The 25,785-nt window shown below is 40.8% G+C and overlaps 1 protein-coding gene across 6 annotated transcripts in view; it reads left to right on the top strand.

Annotated features, from left to right (window-relative positions):
* The window catches only part of LOC142257997 (death-associated protein kinase 2-like), a 72,364-nt gene that overhangs the window by 3,364 nt on the left and 43,215 nt on the right, over positions 1 to 25,785 (top strand). Inside the window, exon 1 of one of the 6 annotated variants that reach the window (XM_075330365.1) lies at positions 6,456 to 6,597. The exons of the other annotated variants lie outside the window; for them this stretch is intronic. The gene's annotated coding sequence lies outside the window, so the exon portion shown is untranslated. Of the gene's footprint in view, positions 1 to 6,455; positions 6,598 to 25,785 lie in introns of those variants that run through there. 6 annotated transcript variants of the gene reach the window in all.

Here is a 25,785-nt window from a genome sequence, read left to right as displayed (position 1 = left end):
GTGCACTGTAACCGCCAAGTGTCTGTGCCAGTGCACTGTAACCGCCAAGTGTCTGTGCACTGGACTGTAGCCAACAAGTGTCTTTGCCAGTGGACTGTAACCGCCAAGCACCTGTGCCAGTGGACTGTAACCGCCAAGCGCCTGTGCCAGTGGACTGTAACCGCCAAGCGCCTGTGCCAGTGGACTGTAACCGCCAAGCGCCTGTGCCAGTGGACTGTAACCGCCAAGCGCCTGTGCCAGTGGACTGAATCTATAAAGTATTGGTGCTAGTTGGACATAATATTTTGGGGATTATGCCCAGCTTTACAATACCAAGTTGCTTTGGGAAGTGACGGGTTCCTGGTAGATGTGTGTATGACATCAATATGGTCCTCTCCGACCTTCTAACCAGGCAGTGTCATCTTTCCCCATCTGTAGCTGTATCACCAAGGTTGTATGGATATATGATACTGTTAGCATCCCTGAGGGGGGAGGTTCCTGCTGCAGAAAGGGCATTCTCAGGAATGTCACCTTTTGCCATCTGGACCTTATTAAACAGGTCTTCAAAAGCATAGTGGCTACTAAAAGGCTCCTCAGGGCGGGGAATGACTGAAGACAGACTGAGGGATTTGGCACTTTCAGGACAAGGATCTTGGCAGGCGAAATGTAGGGTCATTAGGTTTCCTACTGCTACACGACTAAAGAGTGGAGGAAGTAATCTGAGTGCAGAGAACAATACTTTACAAGTTGTGAGTTTTCGGTATAGTCCTTAATACCCATATTACTTTATACTCTCCCACAAAACCCATTAACCATTTCCTGCACAGTCGTAGAATAAGATATTTTGTCCAGTACGGCACGAGATCAGACATTTTTGCAGACCACAGACTGCATGCTTTGGCCTTTTCCTTCCTTCCTCACGGTGACATATCAGAATGTTACTTACATTAGCACTAGATGTTGTACATTCGGATTATAATCAGTCAGTATCCCATCCAAGAGTATACAAATTGTGTGAGCGAGCCTGCAAAAATGGGTTCAGATATCGGATGACTACGCTTGCGTCCTGTCTGACAAAGTTGGAGTGATCTTTACAACCTAAGAGGTCATTGGGTTGTCTAAATGATTGTGATATGATACAAAAAAATAATCCTGTAATAATCCACTGTTGCACATCGACTTGCTTTATAATTTTTCTCTGGCAATTGAATCTGTCAAAATGAAAATACCCTGAAATCCGTGGGCATCAAATTGTAGAGCAGGAGGAGCTGAACAGATTGATATATAGTTTTATGGGAAAATATTTAGTACAACTTGTCATTTTTTAATTTTTAGGCTGAGTCCAGTGGGCGGTCTTAGTTAGTAGAACTGCCCACTGGACTCCTAGAAGCCTAAAGTGAAAATGAAAAATGACAAGCTATATTAAATATTTTTCCCACAAAATGATATATCAATTTTCTCAGCTCCCCTTGTTCTACAACATGATGCTCACACATCAGACACTGATTGCTTGAGAAAAATGATAAAGCAGGTTGATTGTTAATAGAAAGTGAGAAAGTGGTTTAACCTGCAAATAATTAAAGTGCATCTCTTTCAGTAGGCATCATGATGTAGAGCAGGAGAAGCTGAACAGATTGATATATAGTTTTATGGTAAAATATTTAGTACAACTTGTCATTTTTTAATTTTTAGGCTGAGTCCAGTGGGCGGTCTTAGTTAGTAGAACCGCCCACTGGACTCCTAGGAGCCTAAAAATAAAAATGACAAATTATGTTAACTATTTTTCCCATAAAATGATACTAATGTTCTCAGCTCCCCTTGCTCTACAACATGGTGCTCACAAATCAGACAGTGCTTGAGAAAAATTATAAAGCAAGTCGATTGGTAATGGAAAGTGTGAAAGTGGGGTAACCTGTAATGATGGAAATTCATTCCATCTGGGACCATCATGTTGTAGAGCAGGAGGAGCTGAACAGATTGATATATAGTTTTATGGGAAAATATTTATAACAACTTGTCATTTTTAGTTTTTAGTCTGAGTCCAGTGGGTGGTCTTACTTAGTAGAACCGCCCACTGGACTCCTAGAAGTCTAAAAATAAAAATTACAAGGTATATTAACTATTTTTCCCATAAAATGATATATCAATTTACTAAGCTCCTCTTGCTCTAGAACATAGTACTCACAAAGCAGATGCTGTTTTAGAAAAATGATAAAGCAGGTCGATTGTTAATGGGAAGTGTGAAAGTGGATGAACCTGTAATGATGGAAATGAATTCCTATCTGTGGGCATGTTGTTGTAGAGCAGGAGAAGCCAGACAGATTGATATATAGTTTTATGGGAAAATATTTAGTACAAATTTCCATTTTTTTAGTTTTTATTGAGTCTTGTGGGCGGTCTTAGGGAGTAGAAACGCCCACTGGACTCCTAAAATAAAAATCAAAAATTACAAGCTATATTAAATATTTTTACCACCAAATGATATATCAATTTTTTTCAGCTCCCCTTGCTCTACAGCATGGTGCTCACAAATCAGACGCTGCTTGACAAAATTATAAAGCAGGTCTATTCTTATTGGAAAGTGTGAAAGTGATTGAACCTGTAATGATGAAAATGCATTCCCATCTGTGGAGAACATGTTGTAGAGCAGGAGAAGCTGAGCAGATTGATATATAGTTTTATGGTAAAATATTTAGTAAAACTTGTCATTTTTAAATTTTTAGGCTAAGGAGTCCAGTGGGTGGTCTTAGTTAGTAGAACCGCCCCCTGGACTCCTGGAAGCCTAAAGTGAAAATTAAAAATTACAAGTTATATTAAATATTTTTCCTACAAAATGACATATCAATTTTCTCAGCTCCCCTTGCTCTACAACGTAGTGCTCACAAATTATACACTGCTTGACAAAATTATCAAGCAGGTCTATTCTTAATGGAAAGTGTGAAAGTGGTTGAACCTGTAATGATGAAAATGTTGTAGAGCAGGAGAAGCTTAGCAGATTGATATATAGTTTTATAATAAAATATTTAGTATAACCTGTCATTTTTAAATTTTTAAGCTGAGTCCAGTGGGCGGTCTTAGTTAATAGAACCGCCCACTGGACTCCTAGAAGCCTAAAATGAAATGCAAAAACTACAAGGTATATAAAATATTTTTGCCACAAAATGATATATCAATCTTCTCAGCTTCTCCTGCTCTACAACATGGGACTCACAGATCAGACACTGCTTGAAAATAATTATAAATCGGGTCATGAAGATGTTTGAACAATTTTTTAGTGAATGTAAAGTATGGAAAAGTGTTCTTTATTGCTCATTTTGACTGACCCACAGGGGCTATAATGACCCCTGTATCAAGTTTTTTCGGGATCTATTTTGGAGTGTTTGTTTTCTAGGGTGCTGCGCTGTTAACACTGAGAAATATCAAACCTCCGGATGGTTTCATTCCAGGAATACTTGTGAGTTTATGGTATTTCAAGTGGAAATAATGTCATTTAGGGCTTTCATGGACAGTGTGACATTTATCTCCGGCAGTGAGTGGAGATTTTTGCCTTCTGTGGATTACACAACGTGTTTATGTGGTTGGATGAAAGGCTCGTTGTATTGACGTGATACATTTGCTGGTAACATCTGTTAGTTAATCTGCCCTGCACAAACCTCTAATAAAAATTCCCTATTAATAAAAACCAGAAGGACCAGTGATGGAAATAGCAGATGTCTACAGACCTCTGAAATGATTTGGGCCTGTCAGGGGTGCAGCTACAATGGGTGCAAAGGTACAAGTCACACCCCAGCCAAATCAGCAGTTTCCGAGCCCCCCGTGAGCTTGGGTGCGACTTAGCCAAAGCTATGATTATTGTGGGACCATCCAGCCTTCCAATATGTTTAGGGGCTTCTTAATTTTCAATGGATGGCATATGTTGGAGAAAAAGAAAGATCGGGCATATTGAGCACCAGTCTGCCTAATCCTTTCATTCTCAAGGAAGATAAGATGATATCAGACTTGTCTGGTAGCAGCTTATTTCTCTTTCCCTGTAATGAGCACATGCAGACCTAACAAGCATGGATTCCAGAGGATTAGCTTAAAGCAAAACATGCTATTGTTCTGTGTAGGGACTTAAAGAGTTTTCACTCATATTTATATATGGATATTTTTGGATAGTTTTTGTAAAAATAAGCAGTTTTCCAATTTACTGCTTATTAAAATTTTATTTTGTTTTTGAGATATTAACACTTTTCTTTTGTTTACATCTCGTTACCTTGGAGACCGTTCACTCCTTCTAGACAACAGAACATGCCCAAAGCTTACAAACTCTATCCTATTGAGCTTGTAAACACTGTTTTGAAGCTGGCAAGGATTGCTGGAACGCACTGTTACTTCCCAACCTTAGCCAGTTTCAGTGCAGCGCTTACAAGCTAGACAGCTGCAGTGGTCGGTGTCCTAGGCAACAAGTGGTAAACAAAAGAAAAGTGTTAATAACTCAAAAACGGCTGCAAATTTTTACAAGCAGTAAATTGCAAAAGTGCTTGTTTTTACAAGCACTATTCAACAATATCCATCTGTATAAAGATGGGAATAACCCTTTAAGTGCCAAATCCTAAGATCTAAGATCTGTGTATCTGACATTAGACCTTTTATCTGTAGATTATTGGCAGATTCTTCTCATTCTCTGATAATTAAATGTGGTTGATCACGCTGTCATCAGGTAGGGAGCCATATCACTTCGTTTAGCTGACTAATGCTTCATAGATCAAAAGGTTGGCATATGCCCTACCTCTTAAAGGGCCGGTATATCTAAAGTCATAAAGTGCAGCTTGTTGACTGAGCTGTAAATATCATTAACACGTGAATTTACGTGAATTGGAACAACTAGACATGAAGCATCCCCTGGTGATTAGTCAGGAATTAGGGGAGGAAGTTTGTAGGAGAAATGAACCGTAAAAAGGGGAACCGATCTAAATAGAATAAGCTATTAAAGGCATGGCCCTGTGCGGAGTGTAAATAGTAGATGGTTCCCTTTACTTTTCTTTTAGACAGGTACACATCTAATAAAAGGATTATTCATGGGTAAAAAAGGGAATGATGGGAGGTTACACTATGGTGCATTTTGTAAACTAAAAGAGGACCTGTCAAAAGTGTCCAGTTTTTTGCTCTGATTTTACTCTTGCTGCTCACTTTAGTTTGTTTTTGTGAAAAATCCCCCAAACTGTTCCCGAGATATGGCCATTTTTATCGGTCTTTACCAGTTAGGAAATGCTGAAAGGATCCTCGGGGGCGTGCCTTTAGGCTGCTCTGCATTATTAACCTGTTAGCCACACCCCCGAGGTAAAGACCAAAAAAGTCAGCACTTATATCTCTGGAATCATGTGGTGGATTTTAAAAAACTAAGCAAAAAAAAACAAACCCCAGAATACTCAAGGGGGGAAGCGGGACTAAATAAGAGAAAAAATGGCCACTTTTTGTTTGCTTATAGGTCCTATTTAAAGCACCTTTTTAGACTGGTTTCACATGTGTTTTATTCTGAGAACTGGGAGTTTTAAGTTGCAACTCAACTTTTGTTGGGGAATACCCTTGACCTTATACAGATATGCTGCAAAATCAAGCAGAATAGCCCCCGAGTAAGTCCAGGCCAGCCCCCTGAGTAGTAACACCAGTGACTGCCCCCTTAAAAAGTCCAGGACAACCCCCTAATAAGTCCAGGCCAGCTCCTGAGTAAGTCCAGGCCCTGAGTAAACCAGAATCTCAAATTAAATTGGCCAAAATGACTTTTTTTGGTGTGGGGTTTTATTCCCCCCACTTTTTGGCGTGTATATATAGAGAGCATTGTTTGGATTTTTTTAATGTGTCTTCCCATTTGCTTCTTAAAAAAAAAAAAACTTCTGGAGGAGTCAATTTTTTTTTTTTTTGCAGATTTCAGTTTCTATCCAAAACAATCATAAAGTCCATTAATATTCATAAAAAAGGGTAGGACTGGCCCAAATGGACTGTTGGCATCACTAGCGAGCAGAAGATGGTTTCAGCCTTGGCCGCCATCTCTTTTTATGTCCTAGTTGCGGATAGAGCTATATGGCACGAGATGGCGGCATTATTTTATAGTATTATAATATAGTATATATACAGTAGTAATAGTGAAATCATGATCATTGGATGCTAACTAAGATTAAGAGCTTTAGGTGAAAAGCTTAGACACATCGTCATGTCACCCTAATGTGTCACACCGCTAAGTATTGTCATTAACGAGGAGGCACCGAGGCCATGACGCCAGGTCCAAAAATGATTGGATTTATTTAATTGATTTCTTTATCACCCGTAATGGACGGCTACATCTGGAGAGACTTGGTCGCGTGAATTCCTGATGACAGATGACATGGGCGTTCCCCGGTGAGAATTCTCTGAACTCCTCGCTGTGTCCTTTCTGTGGTTCAGGGCAGGTCGAGACTTGGTCAGGAATTCTTCTTGTTGTACACGGATCTCTGTAATACTCCAGCTAAGGAAAGTCAATAAGAAAGAATAGAGACAGAAATTCTGCTGGAACAGCCGGAACCGATAACGTCACTCGTTCAAGAAATCAAATCTGATCTGTCTTAAAAGTTTTCTATCAGAAATGAAGTGAAGACCAAGGTAAGTTCATAAAGAAGCGAGGATGAGGATGGTAATTTATATAAAACATTTAATTAACTTTACTGACACTTATTAGGGAGATTACTTATGAATAGCAGTGCTTTAGGGGTAAAACATACAGCTTAGGTTCCTCATGGGTGGAGCTTGTCAGAGGTTTCCCTTTTTTTCAACAATTAGATTTTGGAGCGAGGAGGATGATGGTTTATATACACTATATATACACACTTTACTGGTACTTAAGGATATTAGGTACGTGCTTTAGGGATAAAACATGCAACTTAGGTTCCTCATGGGTGGAGTTTGTGAGTTTTCTTTATTTTTCAACAGTGAGATGATTTCCCTGCATTTAGGCTCAAAATGTCATCTTAATTTGGCCTAGAATTAAGATAATACATTTTATAGAATATTCTAACGATTCCCTGCTGCTCCACTGAGGAGTTTTTGGGGCAGAAACTAAGAGACAAAGCTCCAAGTTCTTCTCAGAAGCACAAAACTCCTCAGAAACGTAGGTTCTACTAATTTTTACTTTTAACAAGTCTCAGTATTCACATACTCTTAAGGGGTCTTTACACGCTACGACATCGCTCAAGTGATCTCGTTGGGGTCACGGATTTTGTGACGCACATCCAGTCGCTTTAGCGATGCCGTTGCGTGTGACACCTATGAGCAATTTTGCATCGTCGCAAAAACGTGCAAAATCGCTCATCGTGACATGGGGGTCCATTCTCAAATATCGTTACTGCAGCAGTAACGATGTTGTTCCGCGTTCCTGCGGCAGCACACATCGCTCCGTGTGACACCGCAGGAACGAGGAAGCTCTCCTTACCTGCCTCCCGGTCACAATGCGGAAGAAAGGAGGTGGGCGGGATGTTACGTCTCGCTCATCTCCGCCCCTCCGCTTCTATTGGGCGGCAGTTCAGTGACGCAGCTGTGACGTCGCTGTGACGCTGAACGAACCGCCCCCTTAGAAAGGAGGAGTTTCGCCGGTCACAGCGACGTCACAGGGAAGGTAAGCCGGTGTGACGGGTCCGCGCGATGTTGTGCGACACGGGCAGCGATTGGCCCGTGACGCACAACCGATGGGGGCGGGTACCCACGCTAGCGATATCTGTACCGATGTCGCAGTGTGTAAAGCGGCCTTTAGGCTGCAGAGTTTTCTGAGCGGAACAGAAACTGAACTAAAACTCTCCAAATCTTCATCAAAATCTCAAAACTCCTTGGATTTTCTTAGTTTCTGCTCTAAAAACTCAACAAAAAGACTGTGTAAACAAGAAGCTACTTTTGTGACTTTTTAAATTGATCAGTTTCTGGAAAAAGTTTAGTTTTTCAAGAGGTTTTGCCTTTTTTTGCAGTCTTTTATTATAACAGTGCATAGTTTGGAGAGTTTTCCATCAGGAGTCATTTAAGAAAGTGATATGCACTTTTTTTTTGTCCATCAGGCATTTTTTTTCCAAACCTCTGAGGGTAGATGAGGAGTTTTTGGAGCAGAAACTGTGAAAATCCTTCAAATCCACCTAAAAAAACGTAGTTTCTGCTCCAAAATCTCAACAAAAAAAATTAAAGAAATAAAAAGCTCAAAAAAACTCAAACAGCATAATTAAAATTGGAATAGTTTTCCAAGACTTTTTGAGGAGGATTTTGGAGAGGATCCTTATCAAAAAATCCTCGATCAGTGAAGCTTATCATTTTCAGAAATCACTTAGGTTTAGGTCACGGCCCTCTTATGAAAGAACAAAAAACCTGATTTTATTTTTAAGAGCGCCACTATTTCTGGGCTGCTCGTGTTTATGTTCTTCTTTGTGTGTAAATCCTGTGTTACGGGGAATGATGATGAGAAGTGCTGGTTATGTCGTACAAGTGGCGATGACATTCATTCCTTCTGGCCCATTGTCGTGGAACGTGTTCTTCCGGTTGGGTCACCCGCTTTGCCTGAATGTCATATTGTTTGTAATATTTGATTTACTCTGGGTCAGCTTAACCGAAGAATGAAAAATAAATCAGTTCTATGCCATTTTTATTTTCTTTCGGTAAAAAAATTAAATTTCCCAGCCCCAACATTTTGAAATTTTTCCAGACCGATTATAATGTCTATTTAATTTATTTTATATTTTTTTTTTACTGATTTTATTCTTACTTGTGTATACTATTTTTATTTTATACAATTTTCACCTACATACATTATTTAATCTACCCCGCATTGATATTTCTCCAAAAAAGACTGGTAACCAATGTTTTTATCTACAATTAATTGCTTTGATCCCTTTTAATATCCTATTATTTTACTAAAATGCAGATTTAAAATCTGAAGCTGCATCCCCCTCCTTTCCCTCTTCTTTTTATTCTAGATAGACTTCAGCTGCATCTCCCTCCTCTCCCTCTCCTTATTTTGTATTATCACTTTTACTCTAGATAGATGGAGTTTTTTTACGCTAGCGTTTGCGGAAGCTTGTGAGCCTGTTTTACAAATCCGAGTATCATGGTACAACTTCTCTGGATCTGAACTTATCAGCTTCACAGGCATTACACATCCAAGTATCATGGTACAAGTTCTCCAGATCAGAACTCACCAGCTTCACGGGCATTATACATCCGAGTATCATGGTACAAGTTCTCCAGATCAGAACTCACCAGCTTCACGGGCATTATACATCCGAGTATCATGGTACAAGTTCTCCAGATCAGAACTCACCAGCTTCACGGGCATTATACATCCGAGTATCATGGTACACGTTCTCCAGATCAGAACTCGCCAGCTTCACGGGCATTATACATCCGAGTATCATGGTACAAGTTCTCCAGATCAGAACTCACCAGCTTCACGGGCATTATACATCCGAGTATCATGGTACAAGTTCTCCAGATCAGAACTCAGCAGCTTCACGGGCATTACACATCCGAGTATCATGGTACACGTTCTCCAGATCTGCACTCGCCAGCTTCACGGGCATTACACATCCGAGTATCATGGTACAAGTTCTCCAGATTTGAACTCGCCAGCTTCACGGGCATTACACATCCGAGTATCATGGTACAAGTTCTCCAGATCTGAACTCACCAGCTTCACGGGCATTATACATCCGAGTATCATGGTACAAGTTCTCCAGATCAGAACTCACCAGCTTCACGGGCATTATACATCCGAGTATCATGGTACAAGTTCTCCAGATCAGAACTCAGCAGCTTCACGTGCATTACACATCCGAGTATCATGGTACACGTTCTCCAGATCTGGACTCGCCAGCTTCACGGGCATTACACATCCGAGTATCATGGTACAAGTTCTCCAGATTTGAACTCGCCAGCTTCACGGGCATTACACATCCGAGTATCATGGTACAAGTTCTCCAGATTTGAACTCGCCAGCCTCACGGGCATATGTGAGGTTGTTGAGTCTTAGTTAAGCGGGCTTTACACGCTGCGATCTCGCTAGGGAGATCGCAAGCGATCGTACCTGCCCCCGTCGCTTGTGCGACTCGGGCGAATTGCTGCCCGTCGCGCACAACCTCACTAACACCCGTCACACTGTTTTGCTAATATTTTTAACACTAAGGTTCAGATACGGCTTTAAAGAAGACAAATAAGTAATTTTATTATAAAGGTTAATATGAAATACAAACTTAAAGGAAAAATATGATATTGCGTACACTTTTGTATAATCAACATACAAAGGTTAAGTACAGTTAAATACTTACATCACCAAGGAGCTTTGGACATCATCTGTCTGGAATATTAAGAATCAGAGAAGCATGACATAGACAGAGGACTCCTGGACATCACTGCCCGGACGTCTCACGGTGCAGCAAACACGAGCTTCTGTCTGTGCTATACTTCATCTGATCTTATAGAGGCTTGAACAATATTACAAGCCTTAAAATTAGGGCTGGTTCACACTAAGCGACAGCGACAACGAGGTCGCTGTTACGTCACCATTTTCTGTGACGTAACAGCGACCTTGTAAGTCGCTGTTATGATCGCTGCTTAGCTGTCAAACACAGCAGCCGAAGCAGCGATCATAACCGCGAGAGCAGGGAGCCGCGCACACTGCTTAGCGCTGGCTCCTTGCTCTCCTAGCTACAGTACACATCGGGTTAATTAACCCGATGTGTACTGCAGCTACATGTGCAGAGAGCAGGGAGCCGCGCACACTGCTTAGCGCTGGCTCCTTGCTCTCCTATCTACAGTACACATCGGGTTAATTAACCCGATGTGTACTGCAGCTACATGTGCAGAGAGCCGGAGCCGGCAGCACAGGCAGCGTGAGAGCTGCGGAGGCTGGTAACTAAGGTAAATATCGGGTAACCACCTTGGTTACCCGATGTTTACCCTGGTTACAGCTTACCACAGCTGCCAGACGCCGGCTCCTGCTCCCTGCTCGCTTCACTTCATTGCTCTCACGCTGTCACACACAGCGATCTGTGTGTCACAGCGGGAGAGCGCCTTTGAAGAAAACGAACCAGGGCTGTGTGTAACGAGCAGCGATCTCGCAGCAGGGGCCAGATCGCTGCTCAGTGTCACACATAGCGAGATCGCTAATGAGGTCACTGCTGCGTCACCAAAACCGTGCCATAGCAGCGATTTCGGTAGCGATCTCGCTATGTGTGAAGCACCCCTTAATGTGTTGTAGTCTTATTGATCCATGCCCTTTGATGGCCAGTCATTGGGCATAGATGAATCAGAGATGCACCACACATCAGACAATGGGGTAATAAACCCACAGACATTCAAATCTCCCAAGAATACACATCAGGTATTTGAGCTAGGTAAATGGATATATTGTCTGTCTGTGTATATAGCAAACACATAAAACATCAGATTGTTGAACTAAAGAAATCAGAGTTTCTATTTCAATGGATAGCAAACACACAAAACCATCAGATATTTGATGTAAGTAAATCATAAGGTTTCTGTTACAATGGTATATTGTCTGTATATTCAAGACAAACACACAGAAATCTTTAAGTATATACAAGATTTTGTAACCATGTACACTTTGTCTGTCTGATTAATCAATATGTTATAGTTTAACATAATGTATAGACTCAAAAAATAGCCATTTTTATATTTGCAATACACACACGGACTTACCTTCTCTGCGACGTCGCTGTTGCCGGCGATCCACCTCCTTTCTAAGGGAGCGGGTCGTGCGGTGTCACAGCGACGTCACACGGCAGCCGTACAATAGCAGAGGAGGGGCGGAGATGAGCGGGTCGTAACATCCCACCCACCTCCTTCCTTCCGCATTGCCGGTGGAGGCAGGTTAGGAGATGTTCCTCGCTCCTGCGGTGTCACACACAGCGATGTCTGATGCCGCAGGAACGAGGTACAACATCGCTAATTGGAAGAGAACGATTTTAAGTTTTAGGACAACCTCTCCGCGGCAAACGATTTTGGCCGCTTTTGCGATTGTTTTAGGTCGCACATAAGTGTCACCCGCTGCGATCTCGTTAATGACGCCGGATGTGCGTCACTAACGACGTGACCCCGACGATAAATCATTAACGATATCGTAGCGTGCAAAGCCCCCTTTAGTCCTGTCCGGAGATCATGGTCTGTACAATGACCATGATACACTGAAGTGTTAATCCACCTTAAATGTTAAACGTATGTCCTTTTAATTTCCCCCAAAAATGTATCTAGTGCAAAAGAATTAATAGAAAACAAGTGGAGGGAGAGGAGGGGGATGCAGCTGCAGTTTAAAAAATTAGTATTTTAAGAAAAAAATAAGGATCTACAAGCAGTGGAAAGGGGAGTGCAGGGTGAAGAAGACTAAACTTTCTTTTATTAAGATATACTTATCATGTGTCGTGGATTTTTTTGAGGACTCCATGGGGGCGGGGTTTATGTAAACTCCCTGCAATGGAGGGAGTGGCTTGGGTTTGGTGGTAAGTGTACAATACATGGGGTTGAACCCAAAATTAGGAGTCCCGAAATGTTATAAGTGCAAATGTGTCACCGTGACACCCAGTGATTAAAGCAGTGGTTGCGCATGCGCACTACTGTTCTACTATCATGTGGGACACTCCACCTGCACCAACACTTGTGGGTAGGTCATAAATGTTGGTGGGATAACCTCTTTAATGATAATATAATTTTGTGGCACATTTTAGGAAGTTGGTCACAACTCCCATCACCCTTTTATAGGGGTAAAACAATGCTCGCCTTGATGGGAACCCATCCCATTTCTGATGAAACTCAAGTTTCGAGTCCTTGCTTAGTGTCTAATATGATGACGGAAGAGCCAAGTCCTCTGTAAGGACAGGATGACACCGGGATGACTCACTCTCCACTTTTCTTAATCCCTTTCCTCCTCTGTGACTTTACTGATCCGTTCCCCAGGTTATCCGGCCGCTCGGACCCTCCCAGTCCTCTGATGTTTTCACCATTTCTTAGAACTGCTGCTTCTTTCCACATTAAAGGCTTATAAGATCCAGCTGTTCTGTCCTGGCTCGGCTTGTCAGACGCTCCTTTTTTTTTTAAAAAATTTTTTTATAAATGTGTCCTAGGTTCAGTATGAAGAGATATATAACATAATCATTATTATTACACCTCCAGGCAGTATTACAGTCACCCTGCAAAAGAAATACAGCTGCTCTAGGGATTTAAAGGGTTACTTTCATTTTTTTAAAAAGGGTCTTGTCGGAAAGAAATCATAAATATGAATAATTTTGCAATTTACTTGTTTTAAAAATTTCCAGCCGTTCCTGAGATATTAACATTTTTCTTGCTTTTACATTTCGTTGCCTTGGTGACCAACCACCGCTGCTAGATGGCAAAACATGCACAATGCTTACAATATCTTTTCAGTTGATATTATAAACACTGGATAGGATTGCTGAAGATGAGCACCGTTAACGCTTTATCCCAGTAAATTTCAGTGCTGTGCTTACAAGCTAGACCGCAGCGGTGATCGGTTTCCTAGGTAACAAACTATTACCAAAAGAAATATTAATATCTCAAGAATGGCAGCAAATTTTAACAAGCAGTAAATTGCAAAGGTGATTTTTTTTTTTTTGGTTACAAGCGCTATCTGATAGTATGCATCTCTGTAAAGATGGGAATGACCCTTTAAAGGGAATGTATGAGATTGGAAGGCTGTGCACCTCTTGTGTGTGTGTGTGTGTATGTATATATATATATAATATATAATATATATATATATATATATATATATGTATATATGTATGTATGTATGTATGTATGTATGTATGTACTTTGTCAAGAATTGTTACTGAAAGGGATTCACCCTCTGAAAACATCAAATATGTATGATCACTAATTACCACCTCTGATTTACGGAGTATAGAGTCTCCATTCTCAGCCTACAGGAGAGGTGGTCACACACTACCGCCCCAGTCACCGTCTATAGGAGAGGTGGTCGCACACGCTCACTACCGCCCCAGTCACCGTCTATAGGAGAGGTGGTCGCACACGCTCACTACCGCCCCAGTCACCGTCTACAAGAGAGGTGGTCGCACACGCTCAGTCCTGCCCCTGTCACTGTCTATAGGACAAGGACATTTCTTTTTACTGTCAGCTATGATAAAGGAGACTCTTTGTCATTTACTCACAGCTGATGTTTTGCTGCAATTGCATCCAGTCTAGATAATATTCTGTAAATTTAGGGGGTATCACACTGTGTTTTGCATAAACCCCATTGATTTGTTTACCTTCTGTGAGATAATTATGGTAATTAGCATATTTTCCCCATGAAGCTTTGCTGATACGCAGCTTGCCCCTATTTCATCCTGGGTGTATGGAGCCATATTGGATTTGTGCTGCTCCTCTCCTCCCACGCAGCCGAGCGATGGCTCTCCGGGACCATTCGTCTTCAGCCAATCTCCCGCACCTCCGAGACGCCGATCTCTCTCTATTATTTCCTCAGCTTCTCAGGTCGCTGCAGTGTGGATGGAAGAAATAACTGAAAATTCTCAGAAAATTTAAGGAGTCGATTTTACAATATTAACCCTTTCAAGACCATGTAATAGCCAACTCTATGCAGCCATTGTGGTGAATCTGATGCAGTGTAAATATTGAGTGAGTGATGAGACACTGACACTGGGGTGCAAAATAATAACACTGACACTGGGGGTACAGGATAATGACACTGGGGGTACAGGATAATGACACTGGGGATACAGGATAATGACACTGACACTGGGGTACAGGATAATGACACTGGGGGTACAGGATAATGACACTGACACTGGGGTACAGGATAATGACACTGGGGTACAGGATGACACTGGGGGTACAGGATAATGACACTGACACTCGGGGTACATGATAATGACACTCGGGGTACATGATAATGACACTCGGGGTACATGATAATGACACTCGGGGTACATGATAATGACACTGGGGGTACAGGATAATGACACTGGGGGTACAGGATAATGACACTGGGGGTACAGGATAATGACACTGGGGGTACAGGATAATGACACTGGGGGTACAGGATAATGACACTGGGGGTACAGGATAATGACACTGACACTGGGGTACAGGATAATGACACTGACACTGGGGGTACAGGATAATGACACTGACACTGGGGGTACAGGATAATGACACTGACACTGGGGTACAGAATAATGACACTGACACTGGGGGTACAGGATAATGACACTGACACTGGGGGTACAGGATAATGACACTGACACTGGGGGTACAGGATACTGACACTGACACTGGGGGTACAGGATAATGACATTGACACTGGGGTACAGGATAATGACACTGACACTGGGGGTACAGGATAATGACACTGACACTAGGGGTACAGGATAATGACACTGACACTGGGGTACAGGATAATGACACTGGAGTACAGGATAATGACACTTGGGGTACAGGATAATGACACTGACACTGGGGTACAGGATAATGACACTGGGGGTACAGGATAATGACACTGACACTGGGGCACAGGATAATGACACTGACACTGGGGTACAGGATAATGACACTGACACTGGGGGTACAGGATAATGACACTGACACTGGGGGTACAGGATAATGACACTGGGGGTACAGGATAATGACACTGACACTGGGGTACAGGATACTGACACTGGGGGTACAGGATAATGACACTGACACTGGGGGTATAGGATAATGACACTGACACTGGGGGTACAGGATAATGACACTGACACTGGAGGTACAGGATAATGACATTGACACTGGGGTACAGGATAATGACACTGACACTGGGGGTACAGGATAATGACACTGACACTGGGGGTACAGTATAATGACACTGACACTGGAGGTACAGGATAATGACACTGACACTGGGGTACAGGATAATGACACTGGGGGTACAGTATAATGACACTGACACTGGGGGTACAGGATAATGACACTGACACTGGGGGTACAGGATAATGACACTGACACTGGGGGTACAGTATAATGACACTGACACTGGGGGTACAGGATAATGACACTGGGGGTACAGTATAATGACACTGGGGATACAGGATAATGACACTGACACTGGAGGTACAGGATAATGACACTGGAGTACAGGATAATGACACTTGGGGTACAGGATAATGACACTGACACTGGGGTACAGGATAATGACACTGGGGGTACAGGATAATGACACTGACACTGGGGCACAGGATAATGACACTGACACTGGGGTACAGGATAATGACACTGACACTGGGGGTACAGGATAATGACACTGACACTGGGGGTACAGGATAATGACACTGGGGGTACAGGATAATGACACTGACACTGGGGTACAGGATACTGACACTGGGGGTACAGGATAATGACACTGACACTGGGGGTATAGGATAATGACACTGACACTGGGGGTACAGGATAATGACACTGACACTGGAGGTACAGGATAATGACATTGACACTGGGGTACAGGATAATGACACTGACACTGGGGGTACAGGATAATGACACTGACACTGGGGTACAGGATAATGACACTGACACTGGAGGTACAGGATAATGACACTGACACTGGGGTACAGGATAATGACACTGGGGGTACAGTATAATGACACTGACACTGGGGGTACAGGATAATGACACTGACACTGGGGGTACAGGATAATGACACTGACACTGGGGGTACAGTATAATGACACTGACACTGGGGGTACAGGATAATGACACTGGGGGTACAGTATAATGACACTGGGGATACAGGATAATGACACTGGGGGTGCAGGATAATGACACTGACACTGGGGTACAGGATAATGACACTGACACTGGGGGTACAGGATAATGACACTGGGGGTGCAGGATAATGACACTGACACTGGGGTACAGGAGAATGACACTGACACTGGGGGTTCATGATAATGACACTGGGGGTACAGGATACTGACACTGTGGGTACAGGATAATGACACTGACACTGGGGGTACAGGATAATGACACTGACACTGGGGGTACAGGATAATGACACTGACACTGGGGTACAGGATAATGACACTGACACTGGGGGTACAGTATAATGACACTGGGGATACAGGATACTGAGACTGGGGGTACAGGATACTGAGACTGTGGGTACAGGATAATGACACTGACACTCAAGGTTCATATATAGTATATAAATCTGTGGGAATCTCTGTTTGTTCTCAGGGCAGGGTGTACGCCATGTGCCCGGCTCCTGTATACCTCTGCGCCTCTCTCACGTTTGTTATACAGGCATGTTCTGTTTAGTGTAGACTTATTCTATAGTTTGTCTTTCATTTTCCATTGGATTGATGGCTGAGACGTCTGCGGGACATAGATATACCTGATGTGACATATAGTGACTGATGGAGGCTGGAAGGGCAGAGGAAACTGAGCATGTGTCAGTGGGCACAGGTATCCGGGCTGTGTGCCAGATGGCCGGATCGATGGTTTGTCCTTGGCTCGGTCTTCGTCCGTTCTTTCTGATGTACGCTCTTGAAGCTCTTCCGTGCAGTAATCAATATTTAGTAAGTGAACCCCGTCTTGGGGCTCATTATAATGATGGATTCCATTATACCGCCCGTCACATTATTTCTAGATTATCCTGCCGAGCCGGCGATGAAACCAGCAAATTCCCTCACTATAGGCTGTGCATAGGCAACAGCGCCACCTATACAGTGTTTTTGAAGAATATTTTTTTCTATTTTATCCCTTTATTCCTAGGTAAGAGCTTTTCAAGTCAATTCCTATTATAGACCTGAAAAATAAATACCCCCCCCATCACTGTCTTCCCCTCGGTCTGTGGCCAAATTGAGCGCATCTCTGGAAAATACCAAACTTGGAGGAAATCTGTGCTGATGCGTAAGACGCCGAGTCTCTGGTGTCTGTCACATAATCCCACATTTATCGCTGTCGTCCCCGCGCTCGCCTTGTATAGTAGTTTGGATAGAATATATTTTCTGCTGTAGAGAAAAGGCTTCTACCAGGACCCCCCCCCCCCCATCCCCCGAGATAACAACCCGAGCAGCCCTGTATCACGCACAAGATAAACTCAGTGGGGTACGTGCCATAAAGATATACCCCTCTACAAGGTGAGGAGGGGACACGACCCTAAACTACTGCAATACAGACCTGCTACACTTACACCCACCACAAGAGGGCGCTTCTATTAACAATTCAGTTTCCCTACATTCCCCACTAGAGGGAGCTCACTGCATACAGATTGTCAGGTGAGCTCAATGTTTGCTCCCCCTAGTGGAGGCAAACCAAAAACTCTAGCTGTTTTTTTTGTTTTTTTTTTTTTTTTTTTTAAACAATACAATTCTGCTACACTTACACCCACCACTAGAGGGAGCTGAGTGCATACAGACGTATACATTCAATGTGTGCTCTTCCTAGTGATGGCCACAGTCTGAACAAGTACAGAGCGCTTCAATTAATAATCCAATTGTCCTACATTCTCCACTAGAGGGAGCTCACTGCATACAGATTTTTCATGTCAGTTCAAAGTGTGCTCCCCATAGTGGAGGCCACAAATAAGGAAACTCTAGCTGCTTCTATTAACACTAGAATTCTGCTACAGCTACACCCACCACTAGAGGGAGCATCTATTAAAAATTCAATTTCCCTACATTCCCCACTACAGGGAGCTCACTGCATAAAGATTTTTCATGTCAGTTCAAAGTGTGCTCCCCATAGTGGAGGCCGCAAACAAGGAAACTCTAGCTGCTTCTAATAACAATACAATTCTGTTGCACCTACACCCACCACTAGAGGGAGCTTCAATTCAATTTGGGCTCTTCCTAGTGGTGGCCGCAGTCCGAAAAACTTCAGATGTTTCTATTAATCCAATTCTCCTACACTCTCCACTAGAGGGAGCTCACTGCATACATATATTTTTATGTCAGTTCTATGTGTGCTCCTCCTAGTGGAGGCTACAAACAGAAAAACTGCATCTGCTACTCTTAAGTACAAAGTATGTTCTCCCTAGTGGAGACTACAAAGAAACTCCAACTGTTTCGCTTAATAATACAATTCTGCTACACTTACACCCATCACTAGAGGGAGCTGACTGCATGCAGACTTATACATTCAATGTGTGCTCTTTCTAGTGGTGGCCACAGTCTGAAAAACTCTAGATGCTTCTATTAATTTAATTTTCCTACACTCTCCACTAGAGGGAGCTCACTGCATACAGATTTTTAAAGTTAGTTCAATGTGTGCTCCCCCTAGTGGAAGCTGCAAACAAGGAAATTCCAGGTGCTTCTCTTAACAATGTAATTCTGCTGCACCTATACCCACCCCTAGAGGGAGCTGAGTACATACAGATTTATACATTCAATGTGTGGTGGCAAACAAAGACACTCCAGATTTATACATTAAGTTCAATGGAAGCCCCATCTATTGGTGGCTGTAGGTAGAAAAACTCCCACTACTTCCCTTAGTACATTTCTGCTACACCTATACCCACCACTAGAGGGAGCTCACTACAAACAGATTTTTCAATTTGGTTCAATGTTTGCTCCCCCTAGTGGACACTGCAAGCAAAGAAACTCCATATTTATACCATAAGTTTAAAGTGAGCTCCCTCTATTGGTGGGTACCAGTAGAAAACCTCCCGCTGCTTTCCTTAGCACATTTCCACCACTAGAGGGAGCTCACTGTATACAGATTTATACAGTAATTTCAATGTGAGCCCCATAGTCCATGTAATAGTGGCCGCAGGCAGGCAAAATCCATGATAGAATTCGGCTACACCCACACTCACCCCTAGAGGGAGCTGATTGTATCCGGATTTATACATTTAGTTGAATGTGTGCTCCCTCTAGTGGTGACTATAGACAGAACAAAATATAATATATATATATATATATATTTATTTTTTTTTTCATCAGTTTCATTTTTTATTACGTGTCCTTGTTGGAATCAATCAGAGCTTCATTGCCACAAATATATTTCATGTCTAAAATTAAAAATAATAAAAATAACAGAAAAAGAAACTTGGATAATGGCAACAACTGGATGAGAAACAGTTTGAGTCTGAGCCGCTGTATCTCATCTGAGCCGTGTATCTAAGCATTTTGTGTCATACAACAAGGTGGTGCTGACTTCTGGAGCGCAGTCTCCTCCATGCTATTTGTCAGACACCTGCAGCTGTCTCTCCCTCCTCCCCTCCTCCCTCCGATCTGATTTATCCCCCTGATCTGTATCTCCTGTACACAGTGTGAGGATGATGAGGTGGATCAGCTGCGGCCATTAATATTGAGGACACATCTCCTGCCGTCTTCTCCGCTTCTATTTTCAGATGTTTTTATTTCTTTTTGCATTTTTTTCTTCTCCTCTATCCAGGATACCAGACTCTCCTGTGAGCGGCTGCGGTCGTATAATGAGATGCTGCGCTATCTGCAGGGTATCTCATGGAGAGATGGTCTGCAAAAACACAGAAATTGTGCACCTGTGCCAGGCTACCAGCTGGTGTGTCCTATCATGCCCACCTAAGACCCCCAGCTCATGGAGAAGATGCCCACACATAGTAATGCACTGTCTCAGCCTGTGCCACCGTGACCAGCATACTGCATTAGCCCATGGGACGCTGTGCCAGCCGCCAGCTGTAAATACAGCGTGTGCCAGTCTGTAGGGAAATCACAATGTATGAGCTGCGGCTACCACAGAGGCTATCAGCCTGGATTATATACACGGTATCACACACACAGGAGATGTGGGCGAGGGATGAAGATCCACGGATCAGGCCAGAGGTGGCATCTCAAGGAGGAAGACAGAGGCTCCTGTGTGTACTGCACTGCATGGTAGAAATGGAGCAGGGAGGAGAAAAACTGATATAACTACTATAATACTGCCTCTATGTACAAGAATATAACTACTATAATACTGCCTCTATGTACAAGAATATAACTACTATAATACTGCCCCCTATGTACAAGAATATAACCACTATAATACTGCCCCTATGTACAAGAATATAACTACTATAATACTGCCCCTATGTACAAGAATATAACTACTATAATACTGCCCCTATGTACAAGAATATAACTACTATAATACTGCCCCTATGTACAAGAATATAACTACTATAATACTGCCTCTATGTACAAGAATATAACTACTATAATACTGCCCCTATGTACAAGAATATAACTACTATAATACTGCCCCCTATGTACAAGAATATAACTACTATAACACTGACCCCTATGTACAAGAATATAACTACTATAATACTGCTCATATGTACAAGAATATAACTACTATAATACTGCCCTCTATGTACAAGAATATAACTACTATAATACTGCCCCTATGTACAAGAATATAACTACTATAATACTGCCTCTATGTACAAGAATATAACTACTATAATACTGCCCCTATGTACAAGAATATAACTACTATAATACTGCCCCCTATGTACAAGAATATAACTACTATAACACTGACCCCTATGTACAAGAATATAACTACTATAATACTGCTCATATGTACAAGAATATAACTACTATAATACTGCCCTCTATGTACAAGAATATAACTACTATAATACTGCCCCTATGTACAAGAATATAACTACTATAATACTGCCTCTATGTACAAGAATATAACCACTATAATACTGCCCCTATGTACAAGAATATAACTACTATAATACTGCCTCTATGTACAAGAATATAACTACTATAATACTGCCCCTATGTACAAGAATATAACTACTATAATACTGCCCCCTATGTACAAGAATATAACTACTATAACACTGACCCCTATGTACAAGAATATAACTACTATAATACTGCTCATATGTACAAGAATATAACTACTATAATACTGCCCTCTATGTACAAGAATATAACTACTATAATACTGCCCCTATGTACAAGAATATAACTACTATAATACTGCCCCTATGTACAAGAATATAACTACTATAATACTGCTCCCTATGTACAAGAATATAACTACTATAATACTGCTCCTATGTACAAGAATATAACTACTATAATACTGCTCCCTATGTACAAGAATATAACTACTATAATACTGCTCCTATGTACAAGAATATAACTACTATAATACTGCTCCCTATGTACAAGAATATAACTACTATAATACTGCCCCTATGTACAAGAATATAACTACTATAATACTGCCCCTATGTACAAGAATATAACTACTATAATACTGCTCCCTATGTACAAGAATATAACTACTATAATACTGCCCCTATGTACAAGAATATAACTACTATAATACTGCTCCCTATGTACAAGAATATAACTACTATAATACTGCTCCTATGTACAAGAATATAACTACTATAATACTGCCCCTATGTACAAGAATATAACTACTATAATACTGCCCCCTATGTACAAGAATATTACTACTATAATACTGCCCCCTATGTACAAGAATATAACTACTATAATACTGCCCCTATGTACAAGAATATAACTACTATAATACTGCCCCTATGTACAAGAATATAACTACTATAATACTGCCCCTATGTACAAGAATATAACTACTATAATACTGCCCCCTATGTACAAGAATATAACTACTATAATACTGCCCCCTATGTACAAGAATATAACTACTATAATACTGCCCCTATGTACAAGAATATAACTACTATAATACTGCCCCCTATGTACAAGAATATAACTACTATAATACTGCCCCCTATGTACAAGAATATAACTACTATAATACTGCCTCTATGTACAAGAATATAACTACTATAATACTGCCCCCTATGTACAAGAATATAACTACTATAATACTGCCTCTATGTACAAGAATATAACTACTATAATACTGCCTCTATGTACAAGAATATAACTACTATAATACTGCCTCTATGTACAAGAATATAACTACTATAATACTGCCCCTATGTATAAGAATATAACTACTATAATACTGCCCCCTATGTACAAGAATATAACTACTATAATACTGCTCCTATGTACAAGAATATAACTACTATAATACTGCCTCCTATGTACAAGAATATAACTACTATAATACTACCCCTATGTACAAGAATATAACTACTATAATACTGCCCTCTATGTACAAGAATACAACTACTATAATACTGCCCCTATGTACAAGAATATAATTACTATAATACTGCCCCTATGTATAAGAATATAACTACTATAATACTGCCCCCTATGTACAAGAATATAACTACTATAATACTTGCCCCTATGTATAAGAATAGAACTACTATAATACTGCCCCTATGTACAAGAATAGAACTACTATAATACTGCCGCTATGTACAAGAATAGAACTACTATAATACTGCCCCTATGTACAAGAATATAATTACTATAATACTGCCCCTATGTACAAGAATATAACTACTATAATACTGCCCCCTATGTACAAGAATATAACTACTATAATACTGCTCCTATGTACAAGAATATAACTACTATAATACTGCCCCTATGTACAAGAATATAACTGCTATAATACTGCCTCTATGTACAAGAATATAACTACTATAATACTGCCCCTATGTACAAGAATATAACTACTATAATACTGCCCCTATGTACAAGAATATAACTACTATAATACTGCCCCTATGTACAAGAATATAACTACTATAACACTGCCCCCTATGTACAAGAATATAACTACTATAATACTGCCCCCTATGTACAAGAATATAACTACTATAATACTGCTCCCTATATACAAGAATATAACTACTATAATACTGCCCCTATGTACAAGAATATAACTACTATAATACTGCTCCCTATATACAAGAATATAACTACTATAATACTGCTCCCTATATACAAGAATATAACTACTATAATACTGCCCCTATGTACAAGAATATAACTACTATAATACTGCTCCCTATATACAAGAATATAACTACTATAATACTGCTCCCTATATACAAGAATATAACTACTATAATACTGCTCCCTATATACAAGAATATAACTACTATAATATTGCTCTATAAATGGGAACACATCTTCTACACGTCACATACTAGCAGTTATATTTGGAAGGAAATATCTGCATGAGATGGCAGAAGTGCAGTAAGAAGTCATCAGGCTGTAAGGAAGTGTATATCGGCATTATCCATAGATTTGGCGTTTGTGTGTGACTGATGCCGTTTCCCCTCAGATATTTTGGCGGGGATGTAATTGCTTAGTCATCCTCAGTGTGCTTCTCTTCAGGGTTCAGATGTAGAGTTGCTGCAGATGACAGCACAGCGCCGTATCTTCTGCCTCTTCTGCCGCTTCTTTATTACACTTCTTAAGACTAAATTTTTTCTTTTATGTTCCGCTTCAATTTTCTATTTCTTTTATAGAGCAGTTTTAATTTGTGTTAAATATTTAATGAAGTAGCGCCACCTATGTGTAAATCAATATGAAGAATGCTTTTGCTTTGAAAAAGAAATACCTAAAGCAAAAATATAGAAATGTGAGTGTAAATAATGCAGAGGAAACGCGAGGGTGTTACCCTCACTGACCAATCAGGCGCCTGCTTTTTCCCCCTCTCAAAATATTAGCTGAAAAGTTATTGGCCAGTAAATGTAACGCCCCATCAGGCCATAAGTTACATAATACTGTCATACCGACATGTAAACTGCTATCCAATTGATTTAGGGCCCTTAGCACCCTTTCTGCCATGCTGTGTGGGGGGAGGGGAGGGATGGATGTCTATAGAGTATACCCCCAGAGGAATTGGTGATTTCGCTGTCAGCTGTGGAGGAATATTTAGGAAGTGTATGGTGCTATTATTGGGGCATGGTATGGCATTATTGTTTAGGTAGTGGATTGTGCTATTTTTGGGCACTGTATGGCTTTATTAACTAGATAATGTACGGTATTATTATTACTACACTGTATGGCTTTATTATTTGTGTTTTGTATAGTGCTATTTTTATGGCACTATATGGTTTTACTAATTTGGCAGTGTATGGTGCTATTATTAGAGCAATATATGGCATTATTATTTATACAGCATATAATGCTAATATTGGGGAACCATATAACATTATTAAGTAGACAGGTTATAGTGCTAACATTGGAGCACAGTATGGCATTATGATTTCGGAAGGGTATGGTACTATTATTAGGGCATTGTATGGCAATATAATTTAGGAAGTGTATGGTACTATTAATAGGGCACTACATAGCAAAGTAATTTAGTTAGGATATGGTACTATTATTAGTATAATATCCTTCCTAAAATATATTGCCATATAGTGCCCTAATAATAGTTTCATATCCTTCCTAAAATATATTGCCTTAAGTACCCAATTATTAGGGTAATATATTGCACTATAATTTAGGAAGGATGTGGTACTATTATTAGGGCATTGTATGGCAATATAATTTAGGAAGAGTATGGTACTATTATTAGGGCACTGTATAGCAATATAATTTAGGAAGTGTATGGTACTATTAATAGGGCACTACATAGCAAAGTAATTTAGTTAGGATATGGTACTATTATTAGTATAATATCCTTCCTAAAATATATTGCCATATAGTGCCCTAATAATAGTTTCATATCCTTCCTAAAATATATTGCCTTAAGTACCCAATTATTAGGGTAATATATGGCACTATAATTTAGGAAGGATGTGGTACTATTATTAGGGCATTGTATGGCAATATAATTTAGGAAGAGTATGGTACTATTATTAGGGCACTGTATAGCAATATAATTTAGGAAGTG

Source organism: Anomaloglossus baeobatrachus, chromosome 12 (genome assembly GCF_048569485.1).
Source record: "Anomaloglossus baeobatrachus isolate aAnoBae1 chromosome 12, aAnoBae1.hap1, whole genome shotgun sequence".
Lineage (NCBI taxonomy): Eukaryota > Metazoa > Chordata > Amphibia > Anura > Aromobatidae > Anomaloglossus > Anomaloglossus baeobatrachus.
Note: the sequence above shows the minus strand (reverse complement) of the source record. Positions and strands in the feature narration are given on the sequence as shown.